Raw genomic sequence first — 14,617 nt, 5'->3', positions numbered from 1 at the left:
AGCGGTACACCCTCTACCTCCAAGATCCGTAACACATTCTAAAGTCAGTAGTTATGAGTTTTACACAACAACGCCGTAGCATAAAACTCATAACTAAAGTACACTAACACCCATAAACTACCTATTAACCCCTAAACTGAGGCCATCCCCCATCGCAAAACACTATAAGAAAATTTTTAAACCCTAATCTGCCGCTCTGGACATCGCCGCCCACTTGTGATATACCTTTAAGGTATATCCCCGCCCTTATACAACTCCACCCTATTTAAGGAGCTCAATACAAGGATACCTTGCCTGAAAATTGCAGTAATGTGTTCAGTTAATAACTTTGTCTTATTAGTTATTTTCTCTTCAGGTCAATTCTGCATCCTAATTGCTATAACCGGGTTATACTTGTATAACTCTTATTCATTTGATCATTGTACCTGTGGTTAATCCATTCGTAGCTTATTTCAACCTTACAGCCAGGACCGGCTGTTATCCACCTCCAGATCACTCCACTATCAGCTGTGACGGATCTCATTTCCCCGGCATTCCGGAAGTCAGACACACTCACACTGGACACTGTAGCGGTTGGTAAAGTATCGCTCTGGGGAAAACTTTTTATCACAAGGTACCGCTCCATGTATTATCTCTTCCAGAGGAAATTTGTATATCGCTAAGTGGATAATCATGCTTGCTTCTTTGTAATCTGGCTGTACTTACATTATTTATGTGCAACTGAGTTATCGCAGGTTTCTGTTTGCTATTTGTATATCTTTACCTTGCATTATCACGCAAACTAACCAACCTGCAAATATTCTGTTTAAGAATTATTTGAGTGAATGGAGAACTGTAAATATTTTACCTTTGAATGATTATGTGTGAGTGTGTGAAGATATTACATCCTGAAAACGGCAACACCAAGTTTATCTTTGTGGATTATAAATTCAATTGGAGATATATTCAAACCCGTGTGTGAATTCATTACTAACCTTAAAGAGTTACCTCAGTATTAACTCCTTGTATCCAGGACTTTGCTTTCTAACCTTGCTAAAACCTATTTGTATCTATACTGGTGACATATATTAGCCCCTGAAGTCTCAGGAACTCTATCTAATCCAAGTTAACTTTGCAAAATTATCTTCACTAACTCCAATGAGCCACAGTGTTTATCATTACGATATCTATCTTTAATGCTTAGGCATTAGTTACAATCTATCTCTTGCTTATCCACAGACATTGTGTCTATCAATACCTAAATCTTCTTCAGTAATATGTCTCACTGTTCGTTCACCATTTAAACATAGCTATTGTTCCTTGGTGAAAAGCAACAAAGAGATACACAACTACTTGGGTAGTTTAAATTTCAAAGTATATTTACACATTGGGAAAATTACAAATACATATCCCACACCACTAGAATAAACATATTAACCCCTAAACCGCTGCACTCTCCTCGCAAACACTAGTTAAATATTATTAACCCCTAATCTACCGTCCCCAATGTCGCTGCCACTATATTAAATGTATTATCCCCTAAATCTAAGTCTAACCCTAACCCTAACACCCCCTAACTTAAATATAATTTAAATAAATCTAAAGAAAATTACTATAATTGACTACATTATTCCTATTTAAAACTAAATACTTACCTATGAAATAAACCCTAAGATAGTTACAATATAACTAAGAGTTACATTGTAGCTATCTTAGGGTTTATTTTTATTTTACAGGCAAGTTTGTATTTATTTTAACTAGGTAGAATAGTTATTAAAAAGTTATTAACTATTTAATAACTACCTAGCTAAAATAAATACAAATTGACCTGTAAAATAAAACCTAACCTAAGTTACATTAGCACCTAACACTACACTACAATTAAATAAATTAAATTAGCTAAATCACAAAAAAAACACTAAATTACAGAAAATAAAAAACAAATTACAGATCTTTAAACTAATTACACCTAATCTAATAGCCCTATCAAAATAAAAAAAGCCCCCCCCCCCCAAAAAAAAAAAAAACCTAGCCTTAACTAAACGATCAATTGCCCTTAAAAGGGCCTTTTGGTGGGCATTGACCCAAAGTAATAAAAAAAAAAAAATACAAACAACCCCCCAACAGTAAAACCCACCACCCACACAACCAACCCCCAAATAAAATACTAACTAAAAAAACCTAAGCTCCACATTCACCTGAAAAGGGCATTTGGATAGGCATTGCCTTTAAAAGGGCAATTAGCTCTATTGCAGCCCAAAGCCCTAACCTAAAAAATAAACCCACCCAATACACCCTTAAAAAAACCTAACACTAACCTAACACTAAACCCTTGAAGATCGACTTACTGAAGACCGGACATCCATCCTCAAGGAAGCGGCAGAAGTCTTCATCCAACCGGGCCAAAGTCCTCAACGAAGCTGGGAGAAGTCTTCATCCAAGCCTACATGATCAGCCAATAGGATTGAACTTCAAGGTTTTTTTAGTTAGTATTTTATTTGGGGGGGTTGGTTGTGTGCGTGGTGGGTTTTACTGTTGGGGGGTTGTTTGTATTTTTTTTTTTTTACAGGTAAAAGAGCTGATTACTTTGGGCAATGCCCCGCAAAAGGCCCTTTTAAGGGCTATTGGTAGTTTAGTTTAGGCTAGGGTTTATTTTATTTTGGGGGGGCTTTTTTTATTTTGATAGGGCTATTAGATTAGGTGTAATTAGTTTAAAGATCTGTAATTTGTTTTTTATTTTCTGTAATTTAGTGTTTGGTTTCTTTTGTAATTTAGCTAATTTAATTTAATGTATTTAATTGTTTTTAATTTAGTTAATTTATTTAATTATAGTGTAGTGTTAGGTGTTATTGTAACTTAGGTTAGGTTTTATTTTACAGGTACTTTTGTATTTATTTTAGCTAGGTAGTTATTAAATAGTTAATAACTATTCTACCTAGTTAAAATAAATACAAACTTGCCTGTAAAATAAAAATAAACACTAAGCTAGCTACAATGTAACTCTTAGTTATATTGTAGCTAGCTTAGGGTTTATTTTATAGGTAAGTATTTAGTTTTAAATAGGAATAATTTAGTTAATGATAGTAATTTTATTTAGATTTATTTAAATTATATTTAAGTTAGGGGGTGTTAGGGTTAGAATTAAGTTTAGAGGTTAATAAATTTAATATAGTGGTGGCGACGTTGGGGGTGGCAGATTAGGGGTTAATAAGTGTAGGTAGGTTACGGCGACATTGGGGGTGGCATATTAGGGGTTAATAAATATAATGTAGGTGTCGGCGATGTTGGGGCAGCAGATTAGGGGTTAATAAGTATAATGTAGGTGGCGGTGGTGTCAGGAGCGGCAGATTAGGGGTTAATAAGAATAATGTAGGTGTCGGCGATGTCAGGGACGGCAGATTATGGGTTAATTAGTGTAAGATTAGGGTGTTTAGACTCGGGGTTCATGTTAGGGTGGTAGGTGTAAACATTCACCATAGGAATCAATGGGGCTGCGTTACTGAGATTTACGCTGCTTTTTGGCAGGCTCTCCCCTGGGGAAATCGTGCACGAGCACATACGACCAGCTCACCGCTGACTTAAGCAGTGCTGGTATTGGAGTGCGGTAAGGAGCAAAAATTTTGCTCTACGCTCACTTCTTGCATTTTAACGCCGGGTTTGTAAAAACCCGTAATACCAGCGCTGTAGGTAAGTGAGCGGTGAGAGAAAACTGATCGTTAGCACCGCATAGCTCATAACGCAAAACTCATGATCTGGCCGTTTGTATTTATTTTAGCTAGGTAGTTAATAACTATTTACTAATTAGTCTACCTAGTTAAAATAAATACAAACTTACCTGTGAAATAAAAATAAAACCTACGGTAGCTACAATATAACTATTAGTTATATTGTAGCTAGCTTAGGTTTTATTTTACAGGTAAGTTTGTATTTAGTTTTAAATAGGAATTATTTAGTTAATAATTGTAAGGTGTATTTAGATTTATTTTAATTATATTTAAATTAGGGGGTGTTAGGGTTAGACTTAAGCTTACATTAGGGTTAGGGTTATGCTTAGGGTTATGTTAGGGTAAGGTTTAGGGGTTAATATATATTTTTTAGTGTTAGTGATGTTGAACACCAGAGGTTTAGGGGTTAATAACTTTAGTATAGTGGAGGCGATATCAAGGATGGCGGATTAGGGGTTAATAGTTTTATTTAGGTGGCGGCGATGTTAAGGGCGGCAGATTAGGGGTTAATAACATTATGTAGGTGGCGGTGATGTCAGGGGCGGCAGATTAGGGTTAGTGTTTAGACATGTTTTTTATGTTATGGTGTTAGGTTTAAACATAACTTTTTCTTTCCCCATAGACATCAATGGGGCTGCGTTACGGAGCTTTTGTTTCCGCAATCACAGGTGTTAAGCTTCTTTTTTGACGGCTCTCCCCATTGATGTCTATGGGGAAATCGTGCACGAGCACGTCAAAGCAGCGCTTGTATTTCGGTGCGGTTTGGAGCTCAATGCCACCATATCACCCGCACAAGCCTGCTTTTCAAACCCTGTAATAGCAGCGCTTTTGTGGCGGTCGTTAATTTCCCTATAGCGCTGAAAACTCGTAATCTAGCTGATAGTAACATACTAGATGGGGTTAAAAAAAAAGACAGAAGTCCATCAAGTTCAACCTATACAAATCTTATTAGACTTATAAAAAAGTTTCAGTTGACCTTAAATTAATTCTATTAAAAAAAGGTGACCCATTTAACACAAGCAATCATATCCTTGAATTCTGTTTCTAGTCAGAAATATATCTAAACAATTTTAAATGTGTCTAAGGTATAAGCATTCACTTCCTCCTTAGGTAATGATTTCCACAATTTGATTGATCTTACAGTGAAATAACGCATATGTTGATTTGAGATTAAATCTCCTTTCCTCCCGTCTTAAATTGTGACTTATTGTCACAAACCATTTTCTTTGAATAAACAGAGCTTCTGCCATCTCTGTATATGGGCTTTGAATATATTTATATAAAGTAATCCTGTCACCTCTCAAGTACCTTTACTCTAGAGAAAAACATAAATTATGCTTACCTGATAATTACATTTTCTTCTGAAGGGAAGAGTCCACACCTGCATTCATTACTTTTGGGAAATACAGAACCTGGCCACCAGGAGGAGCAAAGACACCCTAGCCAAAGGCTTAAAGGGACAGTTTACTCAAAATAGTTCTCCCCTTTAATTTGTTCCCAATTATCCACTTTACCTGCTGGAGTGTATTAAATTGTTTACAAGTAATTCCTTTACCTGAAAGTTTTTAGCCTCCAGGCCAAGCTGTGTTAACACAGCCAGTAGAAGAGATTACACTCCCATTGGGTTATAGAAGAGATAAGGTAATAAAATGTTAATTTTCCATTGTTCTCTCCAAATATTGGTGATTGGTTTATGGACAGATATCAGATAAAGAAGCAAGTCTATGTACACAATGTGATAAAGTAATGAGATCTGATTATACCTACAAGCTCAAACCATTTTATTAGGTTGTGTCTTCAAAACACAAAATCTGCTAATTCATATACATAAATAAGCCTTAAAAAAACTAATTTGATACTCTGCAGCTGGTAAAAAAGTAATTGGACACACATTAAGGAAGAAATAGTTTTATAGTGTACTGTCCCTTTAAATACCTCCCGCAGGAACAGTAGGAGAAATATCAGGGTGAAAAAGGTGTCAGATGGACAAAAGATTACTGTTTTTATAGATAAAAACACGGGCGGGAGCTGTGGACTCTTACCTTCAGAAGAAAATGAAATTATCAGGTAAGCATATGTTATGTTTTTCTTCTTAAAAGGGAAGAGTCCAGAGCTGCATTCATTACTTTTGGGAAAATAATACCCACGCTAGAGGACACTGAATGCAAACAACAGGTGGGTACAAAATGTGGCCCCTTCGAAAAGGCACCACTGCCTGATTACTCAACTCCCTAAAAGTATAGACGACACGGGTGAAAACCCGAAGCCCAGTTAACTGCACATTAGATACACCGCCAGCAAAGCCAAACTAAACCACTCAGTCCCAGAGTTCGTCAAGCCCAAACAACCTCCGAGGAGTCAATCCCGCAGATCACAACTCCCATGAAGGTACCTAGCCAAGACCGCTATCTGCCCCAAAAAAGGTGAACAGAATCTCAAGAGAAATCCAAAGGATCATTCCACTCTGCAGAACATAGAACAACCCATGTTTGTCGTACAATAGCAACGCCCAGGGAGACAAACCCCATAGAAACACCGGGACCCAAAGAAAAATATCCATACACAGGGAAACATGTCCCAAAAAAGACTCAAGGAACACCCTCATATCCCTGACCCAGAACCATACCCAAAGGTATTCCAGGAAAACCATGAGATCCCTGATGCCTCATATCAGATCTAGATCTGCAAGCTAGACAGCAGAAATAGGATAACTATCCCAGCAACTAGTAAATAGTTCTCCAAAAAAAACACCCACCATCTGAACAGGAACTCCCAATGGCCAGCTTCCAGGTAGAAAGTTGACTTACCTTGGCTAAACCCAAACACGAAGGCGTTTCAAAGCTTGCTAACACCCAGTCAAAGTGCAATTAGCCGTAGCTGGTTACACCCTCCAAGTGCAATAGCTGTAGATGGGTTTAACTGCAAACCTTCCAAGGGCTCACAGCCCTCCAAATATCGGGCTCCAAGGAGCGCCCCCTCATAGCACCAAATGTCAGTGGAAAAGAGGAGGACATTTAATAACTCCCACAAAAAAGAGAACCAACTCTTGAGAAAACGGTCAACCCTGCATAGAGTAACCGACCCCCAATCTCTCCTCTAGGATTATGGTCCCAGCCCAAAGGCTAGTCAAGACCAAAGACAAAAATCCCAGACTTCCGGAAGAGAAAGGAGGGATCAATGTAGGAACAAAGCCCCTGGTTAGACCGCTGACTGTTACAACAAACGGTATGGTACTATGAGTCAGGATAGACATAGGGTACAAAATCTCCTACACAGCTGTCTTCTCTAAAAACAGGGAACACTTCCCAAGGGAAGAAGGCCCTCCATATATCAGAATCCAACCTATAGCAGGAGCCCCATAGGTATCAAATTCTCATCCACCCGCTGCAGGAACGGAGGAACCAGTCAGTACATTGCAATTCCTCTTCCAGGATTCTGGAACGCAAGAAGGGAAAAGACCCTTACAAGGCAAGACCCACAGGTCGCTCCAGATACTAAGGTAACTCTGAACCCGGAGAACCCTACCTCCACTCTAGAAAAGGGAATAAACAACGGAAACCTACCCTACCATAGAGGCGAGACCCCTCGGCCATATCGCCAACCCAGGTGAGGATACCTGGAGTCTACAGGAACAGCGTAAATGCGTCAGAAGACCAGTAGGGAACCATCAGAAGGACCTAAAGCTTAAGCCACAAAACGAGACATCTCTCACAGAGCCCCAGCCTCTATGGAGAGAGGCCCGTGGGACCACAAACATCTAGTGTAAGATCGATCCGTCCACACCCATCCAAGGGGAGACACGGACCTAGGTCAGGGTACTTAAAAAAGGAATCAAATGAAGATCCAACTTCAAGAGAAACCCTAAGCTGCCTCCTCTAAGCTGCCTCCTACAAGGAGGAACGTACCACTAAGGTCCCTAGACTTGGCGATTTAGCAATAGCCTCAACCCAAGAGTCACAAGGTCTTCCTTAATGGTCTAAGATTCAGCCTCCAGGGCACTTGGATCGCACAGAAATCTTATAAGCAAGCGTTAATACGTGCTAAACACACAGGCAAGGGAGCAACCAACACCCGAAGGCGAATGAGAACCCTGTACCCTGCTCACCATCCGAACTTAAGGCATCGCCCACGAAGCCCCCAAAAGAGCAACGAGGATAAAAGGTCAACTACCTGACCCCAGAAGGGCGGCTCTCCGTAACCGACCTCGCCCCTTGACAAGCCCCAAGGCTAGAGTTGCAACAAGGGCGGTAATACACCCGAACGTTGAGACCATGGTCAGACCAAGGGTAATGAAAGAGACAACAGCCAGAGATCCTAGAAGGATCTATCTTTCAAAATCTTCTTTAAGTAGGCAACAGCTGGAGCTTCGCAGCTCCCCACAGAGGCAGGGAACCCCTGAACACCAACTCTTAGAGTAACACAACTCTGAGCAGAGACGGAATATGCCCACTCATCCCGACCCTTAAAGGGGACACCTGGATCTGAACCAGGGACCTCTTGATCTGTAGTCCAATGCTCTACCACTGAGCTATATCGCCTAACTTCCCAAGGCAGAAGGAAGGAAACTCTGCCACCACAAAAAAATGCTTAACAAGCTAAAGAGTCAGTGTCCGGAAGACCTCGAGTGAAAATGCAAATTATTAATCACTTGGCACACCAGACCACATAGGTCACACACATCTCCCACTCCAAGAATGGAATAACGATTCTGAGTCCCTGGGGACCTGAAGAATCATGATGATGACTACAAAAACAGATTCGCATCCCAGGCGAGAAGTCCGAACAGCCAACCTAGATTGGCACTCATAAACCTCTGTTCGGAGGGGTTGTATTTAAACAACAGGCCTCATACTTCGGTAGGATCCGAACCCAGAGTCCATAGAATAGGCCAAGAGACATTCAAAATCCAACAGGATTAATCAGCACCACAAGGGTAACATGAAGCCTGGTAACAGCCGAAAAAGTATCTGACCAGTACCTAGCTGGTATAAGGACATTCTAGAACTGCCCAAGGTCCAAGAAAATTTGTCCCGAAGGATTGATACATGAACTAGAAAAACATAATTCTATTATTCAATAAGATGTCACAAATCACTGTAGAATGCGCACGTCTGACAAGTCCGGTGCACAGACCCAGAACCGGCACTATGGAGAGTGGGCGGGGACACACACCCTGTTTTCGGTTGGAGGATTGGCTGCTACTCCGAGCGGGACTGCCAAGCACACCCCAAACATCAGAGATACACAAACATACAGGAATCGAGTAGCGCAAAAACTCTGTGTAAAAAGCTCCAAAGCAACATATGAAGAAAGTCGTTCTATGAAGGAACTCCAAACGGCACTTGTAAAAAATCCAAACTTTATTCCAAGAGTTAAAAAGACATTATAAAAAACATCCAAAATAGATGTGTCGTTGCTGGCTTTTTCTATTTTGGATGTTTTTTATAACGTCTTTTTAACTCTTGGAATAAAGTTTGGATTTTTTGCAAGTGCCGTTTGGAGTTCCTTCATAGAACGACTCTCTTCATATGTTGCTTTGGAGCTTTTTACACAGAGTTTGTGCGCTACTCGATTCCTGCAACTTTATTGTAGCTTTATTGTTATGACGCGTTTCTCAACCCCAACTGGGTCGTTTCATCAGCTAAAAAGCGTCATAACAATTAAGCTATTTTATTTATGAAGTTGTCTGTGTTGTGCCACTCCAACACCAATAGAACAGCACACAAAAGTTTTTCTTTTTAACAAATTGAAGTCCAGTCACCAGGAGGTGTATATCAAGCTGCAACCGGAAAAAGAGCTTTTGGAGCTTGGTTTCCACAGTTTACTAGCCACTGTTAAGGGCTAGCAAGCTTTCACGCACTGGTCACAGCACAGTGCCATATGATCTGGTAAGCACATTACTTAAGGCTGTGACACACTGCAAGCGATGCGGCGCGAGGCGATGCAGCTGCTTCGCACCGCGTCGCATCGCTTCTAAAGTTCAATTATTTCATCTCTGAGTGCTTAGCTACGCGACCTGATGCAGCAGAGTGCTCAGAGAAGAAAAGGCAGGACACACTGAGCGCACACAGCTGCATCTACACGCTGCGCGTCGCTCTGCTTGCAGTGTGTCACAGCCTTTACTCTCATCTATACCTGCATTCCCAGACGGTATCACGCTACTGTGGCGCCCTCTCTCTACCCTTTGTACCCATTGGGTAAACGCCCAAGGTGAATGAGGACAACAACGGAACCAGCCGTTTAAAGCCCCATTCACCCAAGCTCAGAACTGGAACCAAAAAAACATAAAGCAAAAGAAAAATGGTTACGTTAAGGAGATTGGCTTCACCCCCAAACGCCATCCAGCTTCTAAGGCCTCGGCTAGGACTGGGATCCTTCAACATTGCTAAAACATGTCTTATAAGAACACGAAGACGAGCCAGCGTATAACGGAAGGCTCCAAGATAGAGGACCCTGAAGCCTCAGGGGCCAACGCTTCCCCAGAAGGCCGAACTGAATCGGGCGATCCGACGCTCGACGGGCCCTGGTTAACAGAACACGGACAGTATCTTAGAAATACTTCACTTGGGAGATATAAATGATTCAGCGCCATAGAAATGGCCATGCGGAACCGTGCCATAACCTCTGGAGGAAACAAGCCACCCTCCGCAGGAGTAAAGGCCATAGGGACACCTGCTTGCGTAGCTGGAAAATTGCCTGGGACACTCACTTCACAGGTCATGGAAACCTCAGAGGCTCAACGCACTCTAAGCTCACTGCTTCAGGAGAAGAGAGTATTCTAGAACGGCAACTGGAACATAACTGATGGACATTGATTACCCGGACTATTTCATATTCATCACAAGACACATCCTCCATTTCGGAGGCAACCGTGTCACGCAAATCAGAATCTTCCATAGTCGTGGGATTACAAAAATGACAAAAAACTAACTGGCACCCTTTAACACCCCCAATGGCTGGAGCACTCACCACCTCCTGTGAACCAAACAATCCACGAGCGAGACTCTCTTGGTCACACACAGTCAGCATACAGAAGTGAGAAACAACGTAACCGCACCCGTCACAAGGTGCACTGTGCCAGTCATAAAAAGGGCACGCAATCTGGAAAGATCACGTCATTAAAAGAAGGCTGTTATGTTCCGTAAAGGCCGTGAGCCTAAGTATAGCTACACATTTGCAGATAGAACCATATAACAAACATGATTAAAAGTCCCCCCTGTTCAATAACCCCCCTCAGGAGATATTAACCCATGATTCCTTCCTTACTAAGATAAAAGGAGTCCCACTGGGACCCTACCTTGTTTCGTTAACATTACATTTACGTATCGAAATAAAATGAAACGATCTTACCGGAATTTACGCCGTGGAACAGGAACACGGCCTTTCAAGTGTGACAGATAGTAGCCTCGCTTCTGACATAGACTTGAGTGAATAAAGGTAGGCATGAAACTCGTCAACGCTGATTACCAAGGAGCTGTTAATATGAGTCGGGATGGGTTCGCAGGAAAACTCTACCTGCATCTCTGGACTCTAACTTTCATCCATAATCTTACTGAGAGGCTTACACGATTACTTAAAACTCCAGTCCCATTGTGAAGAGTACTACCCTCCATAAGAGACTATCTCAAACTTCTCTGCCAACCTCCTGTGACGAAAGGCAAAGAATGACAGGGAATGAGGGAAGTGGGCGAGGTATATGAGCCTTTGGCTGGGGTGTCTTTGCCTCCTCCTGGTGGCCAGGTTCTGTATTTCCCAAAAGTAATGAATGCAGCTGTGGACTCTTCCATTTTAAGAAGAAAACAGATCCAGTTTGGCTAGACTCTCCTGATCGCTTACATTCTCTATTACACATATTAGTTTTGTGGCCTTCTCTGAACTTTTTCTAAGTCTGCAATGTCTTTTTCCCCAGAACTGCACTCCATACTCACTCCATACTCAAGGTGAGGTCTTACCAGGGATGAATATAGTGACAGAGTAATGCTTTTCTTAGTTATGCACCGAATGGAAATTCTGGACCAAAACAAAAACTGAAAATCCAAGATGCACTTGGCCAAAAATCAAAACCGAAAAGGTCTTTTTTATTTTCCTACAAATTATTATTATTTTGCATAATTACACTAATTAATGAATAAATCAAATTAAAAACTGCAAGCCAATAAAATATCCACACGTTTATTAAAAGTAACTTAAAAATAATATGATACAGAATAATTTTACCAAAAGAAAAAACAGGTAAAAAAAAACAAAAAACAAAAAACAAAAAAAAGTATAATGCCATTTTCAGCCAAAATGTTTCTGCAACCGAAAATTCAGTGCATCCCTACTTAAAACAATATTAAATATCAATATACTGTATTATTCTAGTTCTGTGTAACAGAATCAGATTTTTTTTTTTCAATTATCTAAATAAAGTATAGTCCTAGAAAACTATTATTGTATGCAAAACAGTAAGTCAAATAATGGACTCAAACATCAGCTCTAGGCTAGCATTACATTTAAAAAATGCTACACAACAATTTTACCGAAAGTAACAGGCACTAAAACCGAAAAACCGAAATAACCAAAAATGACATTTTCGGCAAAAATCTTTTCTGCGGACGAAATTTTGGTGCATCCCTAGCTTTTCTCCATTGCATCAATGCCTTTTCTAATACATGCTAGTATCTTATTAGCCTTAGAAGCCCCTGCGCTGCATTGGGCACGCATCTTTAGCTTGCTATCTTTTACTACACCCAAATCCATATTCCTCCTCTGTTTTGCCAAGTCTATTCCTATTTAAATAATAGGTTGCCTGCTTATTTTTACTTTCAAAGAAAAATAAATATCTTCCCTTGCTGTAGGTTTAAGGTCAGGTTTAATATACATGGAAATTCTTCCACCCCTTTTATTACTCCTGTCCCTCCTAAATAAAGTATAACCCTATAAGTTAACTGCCCAGTCATGTGAATCACCAAACCAGGTTTAAGTTATACTGATAATATCATAGTCCTCTTCTACAACTAAGAGCTCCAGCCCCACAATTTTACCTGTCATGCTACTTGCATTTGCTGTCATGCATTTAATTGTCATGTGCTTTCTGCAGCTGCTTGGTGAGCTTTCCTCTAAACATTCTAATGTGACATTTCTTAAGTGTACCCTTCTGTCATCCCTTCCTTGAGATATTCTAGGTGTGTCATATTCAGACAAAAACAAACATGCTTTAAAAATCACAAATACTGATTAATAAGATGCACATGTAAATGTGGATACCTGCATTATCCACCATGCATTACTGAAGCAGTGACTGGGGATATAAATAGCATAGTCCGTGTAGGATCATAATTTATTCTTGTAGTATCCATAGTTAAAGGGTAATTAAAGGAACATTTCCCATAAAACGTTAAATTATGCATAAATAAATACTTTACAGTGATCAATATTTATTTTGCCTAGTTTCTTACAATTTAAAGGGACAGTAAAATAAAAAATTAAATTAAATTCATTAGATAGAACATGAAGTTTTAAACAACTTTCCAATTTACTTCTATTATCAAATGTTCCTAGTTCTCATGGTATCCCTTAAAGAGTAATCCTAGGAGAGCTCAGAAGTGTGTCTTAAAGGAAAAGTAAAGTATCAAGGACCTCTTTGCAGCAATGCAAAGTACATATAAAATTAGGTTGAGTTTAATTCATGAATTTTTTTTGGTAATTTATTAATAAAGTTATAATTTTACCTTTCAATCCTCAAATATATATAGCCGTTGTTCCGCCTGGATAAATAAAAATAATTTATTTGTAAATGGTGAATATCGTCTTTAGGATTCTGATTGGTCCCCCAGTGGCGTCTGGATATACTCACTCACACTCCCAACTTAAATGGACATTAAACCCAATTTTTTTCCTTCATGGTTTAGAAAGGACTTTCTAATTTATATCTATTATCTAATTTGCTTCATTCTCTTGATATTCTTTGCTGAAAAGCCTATCTAGATAGGCTTAGGAGCTGCTCATTGGTGGCTGCACATAGATGACTTGTGTGATTGGCTCACCCATATGCATTGCTATTTCTTAAACAAAGGATATCTAAAGAATGAAGGAAATTAGATAATAGAAGTAAATTGGAATGTTGTTCAAAATTGAATTCTCTATCTGAATAATGAAAGAAAAAATGTGGGTTTAATGTCCCTTTAAAGTACCCATGTGTGTCTCATTGAATTCACTCCCTGTATAGAAGCGCTCATAAAACACTTACGCGCACTTCTTCAACATCAAGATCACATCGAGTGATTCATATGAATCACAGCAGAGACAGCACTTAAACGCATGTGCAAAAAATTATGTTACATGGTAGCGCGCACGGCTTAACACGTAAGTGCAGGTGGGACCGCTCTTACTTGCAAACTAGAGAAACCAGGAAATAAGCGGGTGGGCGGAGAATTTAAAAAAAAAAAACAGTATGTGAGATAAATCAAGAAAATATGACAAATAAGAAGGAATTAAAAAAAATTAACTTAGCGACTACATACAGTGTTAGAAGCTGAATCAATGGCATTCATTTTATGGATTAAAATTTACTTTCACTGTAAGCCATCTGACAGCAGTCACCCAGAGGCAGAACTTTTTTTCACTTTCTGCAATGACATTTTTTAGTCAAAGTTTTTCTGCAGGTCATTTTGAAATTAAATACAATATTAAATTAGGCAGCTATACTAAAGCACCAGCTCTATTGCAATACACGGATTAACTAAATAATAAAGCATATTAAAGTTTTATATATTATATTGGTGCAGTTAAAAAGAGGCAGTTATCAATCAATGCACTGCTCCTTTGCAGTGCTACCCCATATTTGACTGTTCTCTTCAAACAGTGCTTTGCTGTGGCTGCACTGTGTTAGAGGAAATGTACACAATGCAGCCAGATCAAAGTGCTGTTTA

At 39.6% G+C, this 14,617-nt stretch overlaps 1 protein-coding gene and 1 non-coding gene across 2 annotated transcripts in view; both read right to left on the bottom strand.

Moving 5' to 3' along the window:
• Window positions 1-14,617, bottom strand: part of DDX11 (DEAD/H-box helicase 11) — a 552,545-nt gene that overhangs the window by 222,517 nt on the left and 315,411 nt on the right. The gene's annotated exons all lie outside the window — the stretch shown is intronic.
• Window positions 8,171-8,242, bottom strand: TRNAC-ACA (transfer RNA cysteine (anticodon ACA)). The gene has a single exon. It is a non-coding gene; the product is annotated as a tRNA-Cys (tRNA).

This window comes from Bombina bombina, chromosome 6 (assembly GCF_027579735.1).
Source record: "Bombina bombina isolate aBomBom1 chromosome 6, aBomBom1.pri, whole genome shotgun sequence".
NCBI lineage: Eukaryota > Metazoa > Chordata > Amphibia > Anura > Bombinatoridae > Bombina > Bombina bombina.
This window is presented reverse-complemented; position numbering and strand designations above follow the sequence as displayed.